The sequence below is a fragment of the Glossina fuscipes genome, unplaced genomic scaffold, assembly GCF_014805625.2.
Source record: "Glossina fuscipes isolate IAEA_lab_2018 unplaced genomic scaffold, Yale_Gfus_2 0, whole genome shotgun sequence".
NCBI lineage: Eukaryota > Metazoa > Arthropoda > Insecta > Diptera > Glossinidae > Glossina > Glossina fuscipes.
Genome location: NW_023998414.1, coordinates 20,471,090 through 20,489,046, shown reverse-complemented (window position 1 = coordinate 20,489,046; position 17,957 = coordinate 20,471,090).

Below are 17,957 nucleotides of genomic sequence, written 5' to 3'. Positions count from 1 at the left end.
CAACGGTTACGATTCTCGAATGGTATTTTAACGGAAATAGCTGAAGAATTATATATATATATATATATATATATGTGCATATATATATAATATGAACACCGCTGGTATGACGCCAAATTCTTAAAAAGGCAAAAGCACCGCCTGCTTTATTAACTATACCGCGTGTATGTTCATAAAAAGTTTAACTACGGGAGAGCGCGGCTAAAATAAGGGGTCATCACGTATCATTGGAAATACTTTCATGTGTCTAATTAAACGTTTTTTATGTTCGTTTAAGTATCTAATTTCTTCATTTTATGTAACACACGAACACACAAGCATAAATACATAAATACATCCATACATACATACATACCTATATACATACATATATATATACATACATATATACATATATATATACATATATCTGGCTATCGAACGTTAGTTTATCGCTCATTAAAAGTTAATCATGGATAACAACACTTTGTCAGCAGCTAATATACGCAAGCATAGCAACAACAGTTTATATACAAATGAGTGAATTTGTACAACAGGTTTTCACTATTCACTATCATTAATCAAGGGGTATTTTAAACTTTGTTTTTTTCATATTACAGGCCTCGTAAAATTGCCTTAATTAGGCATTTAGTAAATAAATTTACTTTATATATATATATATATATAGATAATGAGTTAAAAGATCTCAGGCGAATCTGAACGCTTTCCTTTGAACCTTTGAATATGAAACAATAGCCTCTATTGGGGTTCTTTTGCAAGCCTATGATAGAAACAATTTTTACCTTAATTTATGATTTAAATCGTTTTCTACCTTACCTTACCTTATAAGTAAGCAAAGTTTTATACTAAAAAGAGCGACTAAACAAAAAACACATTCTTCAAATTCCCAACTTTCTATTTCAATTCAATTTCACTACGATTCCGATTTGAATTACGATACACGCGATAATCAACCTGATTAAGAATGAATATGCTGCATGAAGAACGTCTCTCAAGCTTATTGATTTTATGAAAAGACTAACATATGCTTCTTCGATAATTGATTGCATTTCTCGCAACAAATTAAAATTGGACGCAAACTGTTCACACATATACAGTTACAAATTATTACACACAATAAAACATATATATGTGATATTATTATAGGAAAGGAAGTCAGTCCCTTTAAGCGTCTGCCAATTGTAGCTGGCATCCCAAAATAAATGAAACAAATGAAAACATCGTAGATGGACGGGCAAGACCGACCTCTCTAAACTATTTGAAACTATTTCGGATGAAACCACTTTTGTGATAATATTGCATTTTGTTTTTTCATGTAAACGAAGGTACAGCTTGCCTAATAACCTTTATATTGGAGAGTGAGCAGATTAGCTGATTTTAATTTTCCCGCCAAAAGTTCTGCTTCAATCTCAACACTGTGTATTTTTGTTAAGGGTCCTTACGTATTATGTTCATGTATCTAAAGAATAGACCTTTTTGCAATCCAAACTTCCAACGATTAAAATTCATAGCAAATTGCTATTATAAATCAATTTCAGTTCAGAATTCGGCCCCAATTTCTCACATCATCTTCGAATGCCGTAATATTATTATTACTTAGTGGCAACTTTTGCCGCGAAACATTCAAAATTGCAATTTCCTTCATGTAATGACTGTTCAAAATAAGGTGTTATTATATCGGAGATATATATCCGATCCAATCGATTACCAAAAGGATTCGTTCTTGAGTCAAAACACCTTAGTGTTTGTCATATTTCGTCAAAACGTCCGCAAAGAAAGGACGATCGTTTGAACATCGAAATATATGTGAACTTGGGCGATTGAATATAAAAATGCATATTTTTTTCAATTACTTGAGAATTGAATTGCATCCGTTACCTCTGCATATACTCTTGTTATCTGTTTTAGTAAGAAATTTATCATTATTTTGCATTTTATTGCAACGGCGTTCAGCATCCGCTTATAAGGCGGAACAAACTTTCTCTTCCGATTTGCGCATGAGGCGGATACTTTTGTACATTTTTCAGAGACAGAGTTTGAACAGTCTCCCAGAATATCCCCGAAACCAAATTTTTCTACCTCACTCCACTTGCAGTACAATATATTAGGTATATTAGGTTCGTGCGGATGTGTGCAATACCCAAAAGGATTGGCGATACGCCCAACATTTATATTCAGAAACATTTTATGAATCGATCTAAGCTTGTCTGTCCGTTTGTCCGTCTATCTGTCTTATGTTTCGTTATGATCAACCTACAGGTCACAATTTTCGAGATATTAGGACATTATTTGTTACACTGGCAACTTTTAGCCACGGGACGAACTCTATTGTAAGTGGGTGGACTTGGACCAATCAACATAACCAAATTAGAATTTTTGTTAGTTTATCACGAAAATGAATTAAGAATTGTAATAAGCAAAGTTGTGTACGTTATTTAATAACCAATGTAGCGAGACTATAACGTTTTCACATGTCTATAGACGTATCAAGAATTTTCACCGAAATTTTTTTAAAGTAACTGACGAATACTAATATTTAGAAATCCAGAATACAAATTAACATAAACATGTGAAACAAAGTTGAATTTTTATTTGCTACGTCATCTTGCGTTTCTATTTTGTTTTCTTTTTTCCCTTTTTTTTTTTTGTTGAAAAGCATACACAAATATATATGGAGCCCAGTGCATAGAAGATATGCACTTAAAAACAAAGAAATATATATGCGATTATGCTACGAACGCTTCAAACGGAACGAGTGTAATCTGAAAAGTGATACGGAGAAGACTATCAAGGATATCTTAAATCGTATCTTAAATGTGCGGATGTCTATATGTAGACACTATCAATCTATCCTAAGTTAATAACCAGTGGTAAATTTCCCAAAAAAAATTTCAATTGTGTTATAGGTTAAGGGGTGTTTGTTTTATGAATCCTTGCAACAAGGTGAAGTGTGTTACAAGTCCATCATATATGGTATTGGACTCTGCACGACATATACTCAGCAACGCCTATACTGCGAGTGCAAGCATTAGAATAAAGTACTACTTCCTCTCTACAAGAATAAGTGATCGTCTTTTCGTTTTTTCTCTACTCTTTCTTGAGCGAAGATTGCTTCTTGGTGTGAGCTTCTTGATTAAATTTATTAATTGCCGATGTAAGTTCATCATTCTTGGCCAATGAATTGAACTAATCGAAAGGCATAGAAATTTCTCTGTGAACATTTCGCTTTTTGTCGTCTTATGTAAAACTTTTAATGATGACTTTCGTTTACTTTCTATGTCTAACGAAAGAAAAGTTCATCTTCTATTCTGTAATCTCTTCAAAGCGAACTAAGTTCTAAGGCTAACGCGCTTATGAAAACAATAGAAAGGTTAAAAAGAATCTCAGAGAGAAAGACTTCTTAAAATTCTTAAATTATGTCAATGGCTTAGAAGCTACATAGGTAAGTAAATTTTCAAATTGACAAATCTCTGCCTGGTTAGTGGACGTCCAAAGTGGACTGATATTGCGTTCACAGCGATGCTTGCTTTAACTTTTCATATTTTCACCAAACCATCGAGTTATACTAAAAAAATCAAATTTCCATAGAAAAAGTAAAAAACCGGAAAAATGTACGCTAAATATTATTTTCTGTTGAAAACGACCTCGAAATTTCTTTCATGCTTATTTATAGAAATGCTTTCAAATCGAAATGATTGCATACAAAATAATTTACTTTTTGAGTTTAACGCAAAAGGAAAGTAAATATGGAAAGTGTTATTATCAACAAATTATTCTCTTTGTAAGCAAGTGCATGCATGCATGCATGTGCGAATAAATTTGCTTTTACCTACGACCTGGAAATTTCTTAAATGAAACGAGAAATATTTTGAATTTCTTTTCCTGAACAACGAAAATTGCTTCGCATGCAATATTAAGAGCTGTCTGATATTGCCAGCGGAAAAGGGGTGCATGTGCAGTCCAGTGCATGAATCTGTATCGACATCATTGCATTATTTGTAACGTACCAGAAATTGATTAGCTTAAGATATTTATCATTCATCTGTTGATCTGTTCGCTCGGCCGTTTGTTTATCATCTATTGTTAGATATCATATGATCAGATTCAAAAACAGGAAAAGATTCGATCCACAATCGAGTCACTTTCCTTAAATAACTGAAAACCGAAATCGATCCCGACAGAAGCGCAGCAACCTATTTTACGTATACGGTATATATGTTGCCACCGATATCCTAGGCTTTTAATGGTTTTCGTCATGACTGAAATAGTCGATCCTATGGTATCCGATATGGTATGATAGCCATTTAAAGAGCTTAGTAGAATGTTCAAGAATCATATTCAAACGGCAGTGGACGGATTGTTTAAATTACTTTAACGTAAGGAAAAATATTAAGAGTAAGAAATGTCTGTATTTTTTTGGAGCATATTTTCAAAGTTAGAACAAAATTACTCGCCTAACTGGCCAAAGGCGGGGAATCTCGACTAGCAACTAAATGGTCGCGAAAAGCCGATAGCCTTTAAAGATGCTTGTGCTTTAACAGTTTAGTCTTAGAATTTATTTCCCTAGCGACATTAATAATAATAATAATGATAATAATAATAATGATAATGATAATAAAACAAAGTTTATATCTTCTTCTTCCAAGAGGTTCTCCATACTTAAATACCTTAAAAGAAAGAGGTAACAATTTTTTTTTTTGTATCAACAATGATATATTGCCCTCCTGAGTCGCTTATTCCATCAAATCTCTTTGCTGCAGTTTCCAAAAATGTCCATTCTATTGGGAAAATGCCGCACAAATATTACAACTTATGACTTATTCTTCCGCTTATTTTGTTTACCGTTGAAGAACTTTTCCCACCTTCCGCCTTGCCTTCATTAAAATTTCCAACATCCGTGAACCTGATTGAATAGTAAAGACGCTAAACCTTAACAAATATTTTCATGAGTTGCCTAAATTATGGATATTTCACGTTTTTTTAACCCTAAAGGGCTATATTAAGCTTGTACGAATGTATGCAAAATTTAGAAGGACATGAGATAGACACATCTTTTATTATACCGATCGATTCAGAATCATTTAGCTTATCTGTCCGTCTGTCCGTCTGTCCGTCTGTCCATCTGATATTGGTCGTACCTTTCAGATCACAATCTTCAAGATATTTTGTATTGGAAATTTAGTACACTGATGTCTTTTCGCCCAGGCACGAAGTCTGTTAAAAACAGTTCGCATCGGGCCACTTTTTCAAAAAAAAAATATGGTCATTTTTAAAATTTCTATAATAATAATTTTGGTATACAAATTTAATGTGAAAACTTTGGATCAAAGGGACCAATTTTTTAAACTCATCGCCATATAACCGTTCCTACGGCAACTGAATCTTCATATGGTAAAAGGGACTAATTTTCAATAGTTCTTGACAAAAATTCGTCCATAATGATAGTTGGACATAAAAATTAACCTTCACCGAATTTGGATCAAAAAGATCTACTATTCAGATCGCACTACATACAGGGATTCACGGGACATAGCAAGCCTTGCTATGGCGAATAATTGTAATTTGCGGTTTGTTATGATGGACGCGACTGGAAAATTTACTAAAATCTTTGACACGTAAACCAAGTTTTCCAAATTCCTACTACGTTGACGTGTGAGTATCTCCCGATATCGGAGCTTTCATGAAAATTAGGCATTTACATAAAAATAATGTAGAATTTTTAATGTTTTACTAACTAACCGACATGTGTAGGGTATCTATCGATAATGCTTGACTATAACATCCTTAATTGTTTCTTAAATTCTAGTTATGTTATTCTTCTCTATAAGAGCGAGTCTAGAACTGATGTATATGGAATTAGAGGAAAATAGCTAAGCTGGGCGTATAGCTAAACTTTTTGAATCTTTAGTAGATAGCGACGATCTCTCTCCCGCATTGAAGTCTATACTGACTTTCCCGTCAACATGACTTTTTATGATGATTTATAAAAAAGAAATGTATCTTAACTACGCAATGAAAAATCCGTTCCTTGTGTTTTTACATGTCTAACGCTATAATTTAAATGACAACCCGGGCATTAAATAAACGGCATGTGATTACACATCGAAGAGGAGCTCAAACGTGGCCACACTTTGAAAGATGGCCTTATCTAATATGGGTGGTAGCTGGCAAAATCGAGTAGAAAGCATAGAAGCATGCGCTTTGAAGCGTCGTACCTTTAACTCGACATTCGCGTTCCTATATATGTAAGCTTATAATAATCAAAGAAAACGTTGATACGACAAAGAAATGAAAAATAATAGGGAAAAAAATATGCAATTTCGATAGGGCTATCTGAATAATTCTGACTGTCTTTCTCATCCGAAGAGATGTTACCCTATGCAATAAGTCATGCTCATGCACTCTTTCAGCGAACATATTGAGGGATGAAATTTATTAATTTTCTGACATGCAAATGCCGAAGGTACTTACAACTGACTTATATAAAGTGCTTATACTTTTTACATTTATGTGTTTACGTCTGGCTGTGTTCGTGTCTGCTCTGTTTCTATATGTTTTTAATTAGCTGTGATCCGATTTCTTTATTTTTTATTTCCTTACTCTGCCTGCCTGCCTGCTTGCCTGCCTGCGTTAAGACGCGGGCATATTTCCGACCAGAAAGCAATAATAAGTGCCTTGTTGGTCTTAAAGTTGAATATTATTACATGGCCTCTCGAGACACAATCACTTCTTTCAAGACGATAATGATGAATGACGATTATGGTGAGCAATGAACGTAACAATCAATGCGTCTTCACAAATTAATCTCATTTTCTTTTTCTTTTTTTTTTTTTTTTTTTTATTGCTTTTCTGTCAGCAGCACCTTCGAAAGATTTTTTTTTTCTTTTATACAAAAAATTATCTAATTTTCTTTTTATTCTTGGTGGTATGTTCATTTCCTCAAGAGGTCTGCAAAACTTAGAAGACTGTTTCAGAAAACCAGCCAAGTATATACAGGCTTGGTCTGTTCCAAATTATGGATCGATCTAGGTGTGTTTCTGCCACCCGTAAATGTACTCCTGGTTGCCAAAATTAAGGTATCGGCTTGAAAATGTGGCAAAATCGGTCAAACGACACGGCTGCAGTATTAAGTCAACCAAGATGCAAGATATGTTCTCGAAAGCAACATAGGAAATTGGTTTATCTCTCACTCTCTCTCAAATTCCGACGTATTCGATATATGATGATCGTAGCTATATGAAGCTATAGAAAATCATGACCTATAGAAAAGGGGCAAAAATTATGGTAGCCATCGCAATCCAATATGAAAGGATATTGAAATTTTGTTTATTTCTTTTTGCTTTTTTTTTTAAGGAAAAAGTATAAAAGATTCACCCAAAGCCGAATATAATTTTTTTATTTGGTTGGTTTTTTTTTTTTTTCTTTTTGTTTTCTTCTCAAAGAGTTCCAAACATACAATGCATAGCCGAAGTTCATCGTAATTTTTGAGAGAAGAAGATTTCTGGCTTCACTTTATTCATTCGTTGACAGGTATAAGCAGCCGGAGACGGACAAATTGTGGCAATCAATTTTTATTTTCAAATTTTCTAAACATCTTCTCATAATCGTTTTCCATTTTAACAAATACATGTGAAATCGCTCGGTGGATACTTCCTTCCGGTTTTTTCAATTAATCGAATCTCTTTTTCCATTTATCTATTCATTTTAATTTTTGTATTATTTTTTGGTATCAGTTGTGATTTCCATCAACAATTTATGTATGTGCGTAAAATAATGAAAATATTTTTAAGGTTGACGCTAATAGAATAAATTTAAAATATATATATATATATATATATACGCGTGCTTATATGTCTGTGCTTGCGCGTGGCTGAAACTGCCTATATACACACATATGTTCGTTAAAAATAACTTGGGAGAGGTGCCTTGTGGCTTTGCCAAAAACAAATTCCAGCATCTGTCAACTTAGAAACGGCAACAAACAACCAGCTGCTATTTTAATGTATGAAAAAAATTAATAATAATAATAATATTGTAAGGTTAAGACGAATCTTCGACACTTTAGGAATTTACTAAGCGCATACACAAGGTTCTCTCTTTAACTATTGCTGCAACTTACGATTCGAGGGACGATAATGCGTACTGCGATACTGAACATTATAGAATTGGCAAAAACCTAATAAAACTAAAAGAAGTAAACTAAAAAACTATATTATCCCTAGGATGGACATATTCATCACTCAAGTTTTTCCCAAACATAAGTAAGCAAGTAAATCAATAAAAACTTATACGCACGAACGACAGACGATATTGATCACATCAATTGGTATCCGAGCTTCACACGAGCATAATTAGTAGAGTGACTGAGTGTACTAAGGCGCAGTTATATTTACCCATAATCACAAGCCATTAAAAAAAAACATATATATATATATGTATATGTAAACATGATATATGAACACACGCGTTCACACACTAATATTGTCTGCTTACTAGTCCCTGAAAAGGCTAAAATTATAGGCTTCGCTGACGATGTAATACCTGCTGTCAAACTAGATGAAATTATTAGTATAACGGAAAATACGATCAACACATGCAGCAGCTTATAACCAACGTTAATTGGCCTGGAGTTCGCAGATCAAAAAACGAAAGTAACTGCATCATCACTAATCATTGGCACTTCTTCGGTACTTCAGTTAGAAAGGGTTTCAAGATTTATCGTCGATATTGCGTCCCTTTAGTCTGTTGTTGACAAATTGAAATGTAGCCTAACTCAACGGCCTCCCATGAAGACATACTTGCAGTCACTTTCTGTTGTTTCGGATACTGTTCGTCAATGGATGATTTCGTCGCGTGAAAGTGACTCGTAATACGTTACATCCAGCTGATCCCCATAATGGATCACCATAATAAATTCGGCTTTTAGCGTTGCCTAGTTCGGAATATTTGAGTTCTAGTTGGACAGAGAAACACATTTAGATTTTAATGTTGAATAAGAGCCCAGCAAATTCGTTTGTGAAGGGTAGCCGTATCATCTTGCGACATCAGCTTATCTGTTAATGAATATTTATATGAAGTTGATAACTATTTTAATGTAAGATGATTTTCTTTACTTCGGTTCACTCTGTTCTTATTTGGATAACATCATATCGGCCACTAAATAAAGGTAGGCTTTTCGGGTAGAGAAAGGGCCAGCACATCCTAGCATTTTGTTCTCTGTGAACAACATACTCACCATAATAAATTACTTTTTACGTTTTCTTTAATCTTGATCACTTCTTATGATAACGAAAAAAATCTTGGTCAGTGTACTTAGATGTTTACTTTTTCATATCATCCATCATGTGTAGAAAATTCGCTTTAAGTGTTTGTCGGGGATGCAAAGTTTTATTGCGAATATTACGAAGACCAGAGTATACTACATTGCCAAGGTCGGCCGAATCCGTCGCTTTCGACCAACATTCAACTGAAAGTATTGAACCTGTATTCTACATTGACCAATCAATTGTTACGAAATATTTGCGAAAATCTGATCCGATGGGAGGTACAGAGCTGCGAATAAATAAACGATGAGATGGACAGATGGAAAAGATGAGTGGACGAAACGATATTATCTTAGAAAGAGCAAAGGATTGTATAAAAGTCGAGTATACTTGCTTACGGGTACTGTACGTTTTTTCATAACTATTCCTTAATGCTTATCCATTGCAATCCGCCATCACAAGACAATCACTCGTTCAAAAAATGCAGCACTCAGAACGACTTGAGACAGAACCAATCTCTCGACCCAGATCATTTTCAGAATCATTATACCTAAGACCACTTATAAACAACAAGGGTATAATGGATTTGTGAACGGATGTTTGTAGCCACTCAGGAAAACTTGAGACCGACCTTTTATTGTAACGCGCGATTCAGCAACTGATTCCATGTACTTCTGCTCGTCTTGTTTCCTTTTATCCAACCGACAGGTTGTAATTTTTCAAAACATTTTGAGGAAATTTGGTACACTGGGGTCGTTTGATCACGGCAAACGCTCGACTGAAAATGGCTCGGATTGAATCACTTTTTCGACCATTTGAAATTCTTTATATGAATAGTAGTAGGTTGCTGTAGGGTATTTAATGGTGGGTTGTAGCCCTTTATAGTGTTTCTACTTATTTTTTCAAATTGATTTAGTATAGACTTGTCGGTGTGCCAAACTAAGATCTAATCGCATGACAATGAGTGACAATGGGTGACAATGAGTCCAAGCTCGCAATATACTTTGATAAAATTTGCTACATCGATCGACATATGGTTTGATTCAAGGAAGTTTTTTGGATCAGGATCGTAGAATTTTTACTCCCTACACAGCGAACGAGTCGTTACATAGACGTTACGAAAATGAATTTATGAGCGCATGCTTGATTGTTATTTAACAGTCTTGGAAGCCTTAGACAATCATTCAGTTCATTTAATGGCGATCTGTTCCGACAATGAATATTTGAGATGTTCTTTAGAGAAGAATCGAGTTTCTTTTACTTGCTTACGCACAGGTCTCTCAGTGTACACGTTGTACTAAAGTTCTCGTTCGTTCGTTACGTGACTTAAGTCGATTTGCCAAATATCGTTACTTCATTTGTTTTTGTCTCATGTATACAATTTCTATATATATTTACATACATATATATATATATGCATATAGATATATATCAATTTTTTTCTTCTCATTTTATTTATTTATTTTTTTTTTTTATTTTTATTTTTTTTATTTTAATTTTTTTTTTTTTTTTTTGCATACATTGAAAATCATTTTGCTTTTTACCGGCGTAAAATTGTAAATTGTTGTCGTTTTTGTTGTTATTGTTGCTTGTTTGCATTTAAAAATGGTTTGATGCCACATTTAGCTACAAAAAAAAAAGAAAACAAAAAACTGCTTAATACGCCACTTAAACGTACACATATATGCACGAGTTCATAAATATTGTATGTATATGGATGCGTGCAAATAATAGCAACAACACTTCGAACTCATTAGATTTCTGTCAACCGCACACCATTACAACTTTTTCTACATATATATATATATTGTTTGTGTGTGTGTGTACGGGCAAACATATTTAATGTAACATGCATTATTTGCATATATATACACAAACTTGCGAACATTTAGCAACAACCCTAGAAAAAGTTGCCATTCGTATAAACGGTGCGTGCCGAGAATATCATATAATTTTTGAAATAAGTTTATGCGCATACAATACATATTTACATTTATACATATTGTATAACTATCTATAAACTATATAAACGTATGTCGATGCGCATGCCGTGTGTGTGCGTATGCATATAGAAAAACGAACGTTCATAGTTGCGCTATCTTTTCAATAGAAAAATAGTGACACCTTTGTAACGATTACAGGGTCACAACGGAAATTTTTTTTTTTTTTTTTTTTCAATTTTTCTCCTAAAACTTTGAACAGTTCTTTCAACGCGATCACAATAAGTTTCTCTATATCGGCAACAACTCTCCTTAAATGCCCAGATAAGCTCCTTTTCAAATTGGCATAAACGTTGCCCTTAACATCAGATGGTTGCGAATATAGTTACTCTGCTTGTTTTTTATATCCAACGTTGGGTGATAAAAAATGTGCTAAAACTTTGTTGTTTGAGAATAGATTCGGTGTATATCACGCGCACACTATTTGAAAACAATAACGTATACTCTAGATTATTGTAAGTCTTTGGATCGATTTAGCCATATCCCTCGGTCCGTCCGTTCATTTACTGTAATGATCAAACCCGTGAGGACTTATCTAGTAACCGAATAATTGAAATCCACTTTGACAAATCCACCTAAGTGGCCGAACAGGCAAAGACACTCGACTATCAATTCAATGGTCGTGGATTCAAATCTCATGTGCGATAGAGTTTTCAATAAAAGCTGGCTGTTGCTTTAAGTCTTTATGACTAACTTAATTGACATTTTGCTCGATCATAGATTGAGATGAAGAGAGTGAAAATCAGTTTTGATAAAGAAGTCGATATCAAAGATCTGCTTGAAAATCATTGAAATTTTCTAGTTATTATAGTAAATATGAGTGACACGATAAACACGTTAATAACCGATATACAAAGCAATTTGCTAAACTGTTAAAGTATCGTCCTAAGGATTATATTTGCTAAAAGAATTTTTTTTATCATAGTTATGGATTCCAGTTTTGGCGTCTGTCACTTTATTAACAGAGTAGACAGAGTAACCATTGAACCGAGAAGAAGAAACATTACGTTTACTCATTTACTATAGGATTCAGATGCAGTACTTATGTGCATTCAATAACGAAACTTTTGCACAACGAATAGAATGAATTCAAGCTTCTCTTAATTATCGCTGTAGGTTTAGTCAATTTTTTTATTAATCAATCAACTCAATTAGAAAAATTTAACAAGTAAGGAAATTTTATTCGTCGGTAACCCGAGTCTTTGATACCCATCATGTTCATCTTGAAAGAAACTAAATGCACTTACCTTATACTAATGACAGTGCAAGATTGATTTTTGCCATTTTTGTCGTTTATGTACCTGCAAAAGTTTTATCCTGTATGTGCTTTAGTTTATGCATAGTTGGCAAAGTATCAAGAAAACCTTCTCGATTTTCTCAATTTTTACTGTGAACGTGCAACGACTTTGTTTGCTTTTATCAAATCTCTTATTTTCATTTTCATTTTTGCATTCAGAAGTATATATTTATCTCGGCTATAAACAGACAGAAGGACTGACAAACCTGCCTAAAATAATGTGTAGACTTTATAGCGTCTCTCAAGCTACTCTCTACATGCTGCAAACGTTATGACAAAAGAATTCCTTAATGTAGAGTAGGCGTGGTCAATTTTTACCATTTTTATGCGGGTACTGCAGTGCAACCACCCATAAAACCACCCATAACGTACGTACAAATTTGTATCGTTAACCTGGTGCGGCTTAGAAGTCACAACCAAAAAATCAAATTTTTTCTTTTCTTTTTGAACACAAAAATGTTCTCAAACTATGTTGCACTCAATACCAACAAATTGCGTATAAAGGCTTTCAATATTTCCGCTCTATTTAAAGTCGATAGCTTCATTTTTGCGACCAGAAGAATCTTTACCGCGGACAGAGACGTGCTTAAATACTTTTAAGGCTTAATGCTGCTCGAGAATATATAGAGTTTATGGGGATCAGTAACGCTTCCTTCTGGTTGTTGCAATCGATTTCACAAAGTGAATGGATGCCTGTCTACTCTTTGATGATTGGTATAAAAAAAAAAAAAAATATTATTATTATTATTATTATTACTATTAATTTGGCCGGAGAAATAAATTCTAAGACTAAACTCTTAAAAGCACTAGCATCTAAGGCTATCGGCTTTTATTAAAAACTCTAACGCACTTGAGATTCGAACCCACAACCATTGACTTGCTAGTCGAGATTCCTCGCCTCCGGCTACTCAGACGGATAAAAAAAAATAAATAAATAATTATAAGCCTGAGTTTGAGTATTCCTTGTGGACGCATGACACTCAATCTGATTGTTATTTCTTAATGCTGTGACCTTTCCGCCGGTTTAGAATCTTCAAAACTTACCAAAAATAATTATACTTCTTACGAGTTTCTTGAAATGCTTTCTTCAAACTATTTTGCTGAGTTTTTTAAAATTTCTTTATAATGATGGAAAAAGTTTCCAAAAAAACAATTCGAAAGTGTATTGAGAACGAAATTACGATATTTTTTAAAAAGGTATTTTCAAAGATTGGTCTCTTATAATAAAAAAACACAACAAATTTAATAAAAAAGTTGCAAAAAAAAAATTATTTTTTTTTAATTTGCAAATGAATTTCGAGACAACTTTTTCAAAAAGCAAGGGGACTCCAAAGACCCTCTACAAAATTGAAACAATAAAACTTTACGAAAGCCTTGAAAAAATGTCCAAATTCGTAAAATTATTGTGAAAAGTTTCAACACGAAATTTCATATAACTTCGAAGAGAAGTTAAAATCGTGACATTTTCTACAAAATTTAATAAGAACTTTACGAAATAATTCCCTAAAGCTGGAAAGAAGGTTTTTTTTGTTTTTTTAAATTTAAATAGACTTTTATAGTTGTTAAAAGGCTTAACAAAAACCTGAATATTAAATTTATTTAAAAAAATAAATAAAAAAAAATAGAAAGGAAAGGAAGCAAAAGTGTTCATTGTTCTTGTTATATAGGCGTGTGCAAGTTTGTGGGCGAAAAGTAATATATATTTACCACAGATACTGCACAATTGGGCAAACAAACAGATGGACAGACGTACAAACGGACAAGCTTACTTGCATTCCAAATTTGAAACTTTAGGGGGCTTTTGAAGCTTGCTTCCACGCGTTATAAAGGAATTGAAAAAAAATTAAATTTTATGACACTATAGTAATGATAGGCTTGGTTCAACTTTTCTAATTTTTGTACAGGTACTCCAGCATCGCCCGCACAATACAGTAAAAGTTTCTTATTCGCGTTTTCACTATTCGCGGATTAGCAAAAAATTTAATTAAAAAATTCCTATATTCGCGGCTATAAATTTCTTTATTCGCGGATCTAATAAGTACATACATAATAATAAAAGGATTTCAATATGTATCCAATTGTTATTCCGGTTTCTGTATACGCGGCACATATACCCCGCGAGTAAAGAACTTTTACTGCATACGTTCAAATTTTTGGCACATCTTTCTGGTACAGTTATATGAATAATGATTAAAAAAACCAATTTTCTATTCCTTTCGAAAAACAGAGAGAGCGAGAAAGAGAGAGAGAGAGAGAGAGAGAGAGAGAGAGAGAGAGTTTTTACATTAGGTAGTACTGTGGGCGTATCCCTTAACCGATTTGGACCATTTTCATCATTCAACGGCCAAGAGAACGTATTATGACGGATATTACAGAGACGAACAAACGGGCAGATGGACATGCTTGAATCAATTTAGAATTTGATGCTGATCAAGAATATATGTACGCTTTATGGGGTCTCTGAAGCTTACTTCTGGGCGTTTGCAAAAGTTTTAATATAATTAATATACCTCTCATCGTTCGGTAATGTGTATTAAAAATTAACATTTCATTTAAGAAAAAATCCCAGAGCAGCAGATTTTATAAGCAGTCGAAATTGAAATTTTCGAAACTCGGTGTAATAAGATTTAGATGAAATTTTTTGCAAATTTACGCAACAATTATGCAAAGTATTTTTATCGTTACAATCCAAGCATAAGCGTTCGTCAAAATGGTTTGACTAGAATACCTAGAAGAATACCGCAGAAAGAATCTTCCAAGTGGACACATATCATAAGTGTCTGTCCTTCTGTTCGTCCGTGTGTGTCAATGTATTTGATAAATATTTTTCAGGTTAAAAGAATTCAGATGACAAATATGGCCAATGTTTGTCTTGGCTGTTCTTGCATGCAGCTTAATAATGAAAATCGACGAAATCGATCGAAGGATGTGTGAGCACACTATACCTGTTTTCAAAAGTAAAACAAAATTAAAGTCAACGACGAGTTGAAAATTTTCGATTCATATTCTATGGCATCTGTAAAAAAAATCGATCCCGCCCATTGAATATTATTGAGTATCGAAATTCCATTTTCTTGATATATATTTTCAAATTAAAACTGTAAATGTATATGTATAAGAAATTCAGACGCCAGCGAATGCAATTTACTGACTCGTTTACTCTTAGTTCTCTTGTAAGTTTTTGTAAACAAATATTTTAAGGAACATTTGTTTTTCTCAAAATTATATAGATTCGAGAAATTTCTATAAAATAGCTGACACCCTGTATATACAATATATTTTAACAATTTATTTGACAATCACACAAACACACATGAATGAATGCATGAACTGCTATAAATTCGAAATTGATATTAACGATTTGGTGAATGCGTGAAAAACAATTTAACAAATGTTGTTAACGTGCTCTATGTACATTAAAAAATATAATGTATGTACCTATATATGCGTAGACGTATTGAAAGTATATTGGTATGCGAAAAGAGAAAAACCATTAAGCAAGCAAAACCGCTTTAAAACGAATTTTAGTTGCCTATCGTTTTATAGAAATATATAGAAAAAGTATTTGATTTGTAGATGAAACCACTTACAACCTGTTAGTGACAACATTTAGAGAATCCTAACATTTTTGTTTGTTGTAAAAACGTTGGAGAGAAACGTTTCAAGAGTCCTGTCTAAATTTATAAGTGAGCATGAGGTTTACTTACTTTCACTAAACCCGATCAGTGATTCTAAGCCAAGAACATATTCGCGCAATTTCAGCTCTTCTTTCTGCAACACCACCAGAGAGATGGGTGAACACATAAGATTTAATCAAATTAGATTCGTATTGAATATTATAATCAAAAAAATCGGCTCTAAGTCGATCAGTTAGTTGTATTTAGTCAATTCATTCCGCAATATTCATTTTCTGGCTACTTCGAACATGCTATTGACGGACGGACGGACGTACTTGCAAATTTACCCGTCTCTTCGACCCTCAGGTGTTTACTTCGAAACGACGCAAATCAATTAGGAAAGCTGTTAACGGACGGATGAACGAATGGACGGACGGACGGAATTGCAAGCAAGCATGACAAATTCGGACGAACAGAGTTATTTACAAGCAAGCATTTCTCTCTTTTTTTTTTTTGAATCCTTTCCTTTCATGTTTATAATATTTCTAAACGATACAAATGGTTTAACGCATCTAACATACCTATGCTCGATATAATAAAATGAAAGGAAATCGGTGGAATACTTGCTTGTAGTTTTTAGCAACAGTCAGTACGACGCCATTAAAAAACTTCTCGCCTTTTTGTTTTTTGGTTTTTTGTGTTTTCTTTAAAGATGTCCACAATAGTGAAATTAATTGTTATATATACCTATTGTAATATAAAAAAAAATAATAATAATAATAATTTAATAAAATAATTATTTAAACATTTTTTTCAACAAATAATCAGACAATTAAATTTTGTTAAATTATTTATTATTGTTGTTGTCGCTGTTGTTGTTGTTGTTGTCCTTCTTTTAAAGCATTTATTTATTTTTTAAAATGTGCGTCATAGCTATTTACTGTATATATAATCTTAATTTAAAAAAGAAAAAAAAAAAAAAAAATTAAATAAAAATCTTAATTGCGTTATACATGTATTTGTCTATATTTATGAGTAAAATACATACATACTTAATTTATACTTGAAGGCTGAATTTAACACATTTTGATTATTACTGCTTATAAGTCGATATATTATTGATTCACTATAGTCTCATATGTAATGTATGTTATATAAAATAGATAATAATTGCAACTATTTACATTAAGTAGAATCGAATTCATTTATTCTTCCGTCAAACCGCTCCATAACTTAATTCATTATTATTATTATTATTATAATTATTATATTCACTTTATTAACTCGCTTTAATAAAAAGCTAATATGTCTACATACATTTACAGAAAAAAAAAATAATAATAAAAAAAATTAAAATAATAATAACACAACAAATTATTTTTATGTATTATTATAACGATCATCATGAGTACATTATATATATATATATATATATTATATATGCATGGAAGTAATAGAGGAGAACGGATTTAAACAAAAACTACTTAATAAACAAAAGCCATAATGTTTAACATTGAATTGAATTTTAAAAAAAAAAATAATTTTTTTTTTTTTTTTTTTTTTTTTAATATAGTTTTTCTTTTTAAACATATATTTTATTATATACGTAGCAGATATCTTCTCCTCCTAAAAAAGTTTAAGTAGTTGTACACTGAGAAAAAAACAACACAGACAATACTCTTGAAAACTCTTGTCTATCGACATCATAATTAACAGTTTCGTATGTAAAAACTGTTACTTAATTTCTGTTAATGTAACAGAATTTTACTTTTTACTCTGA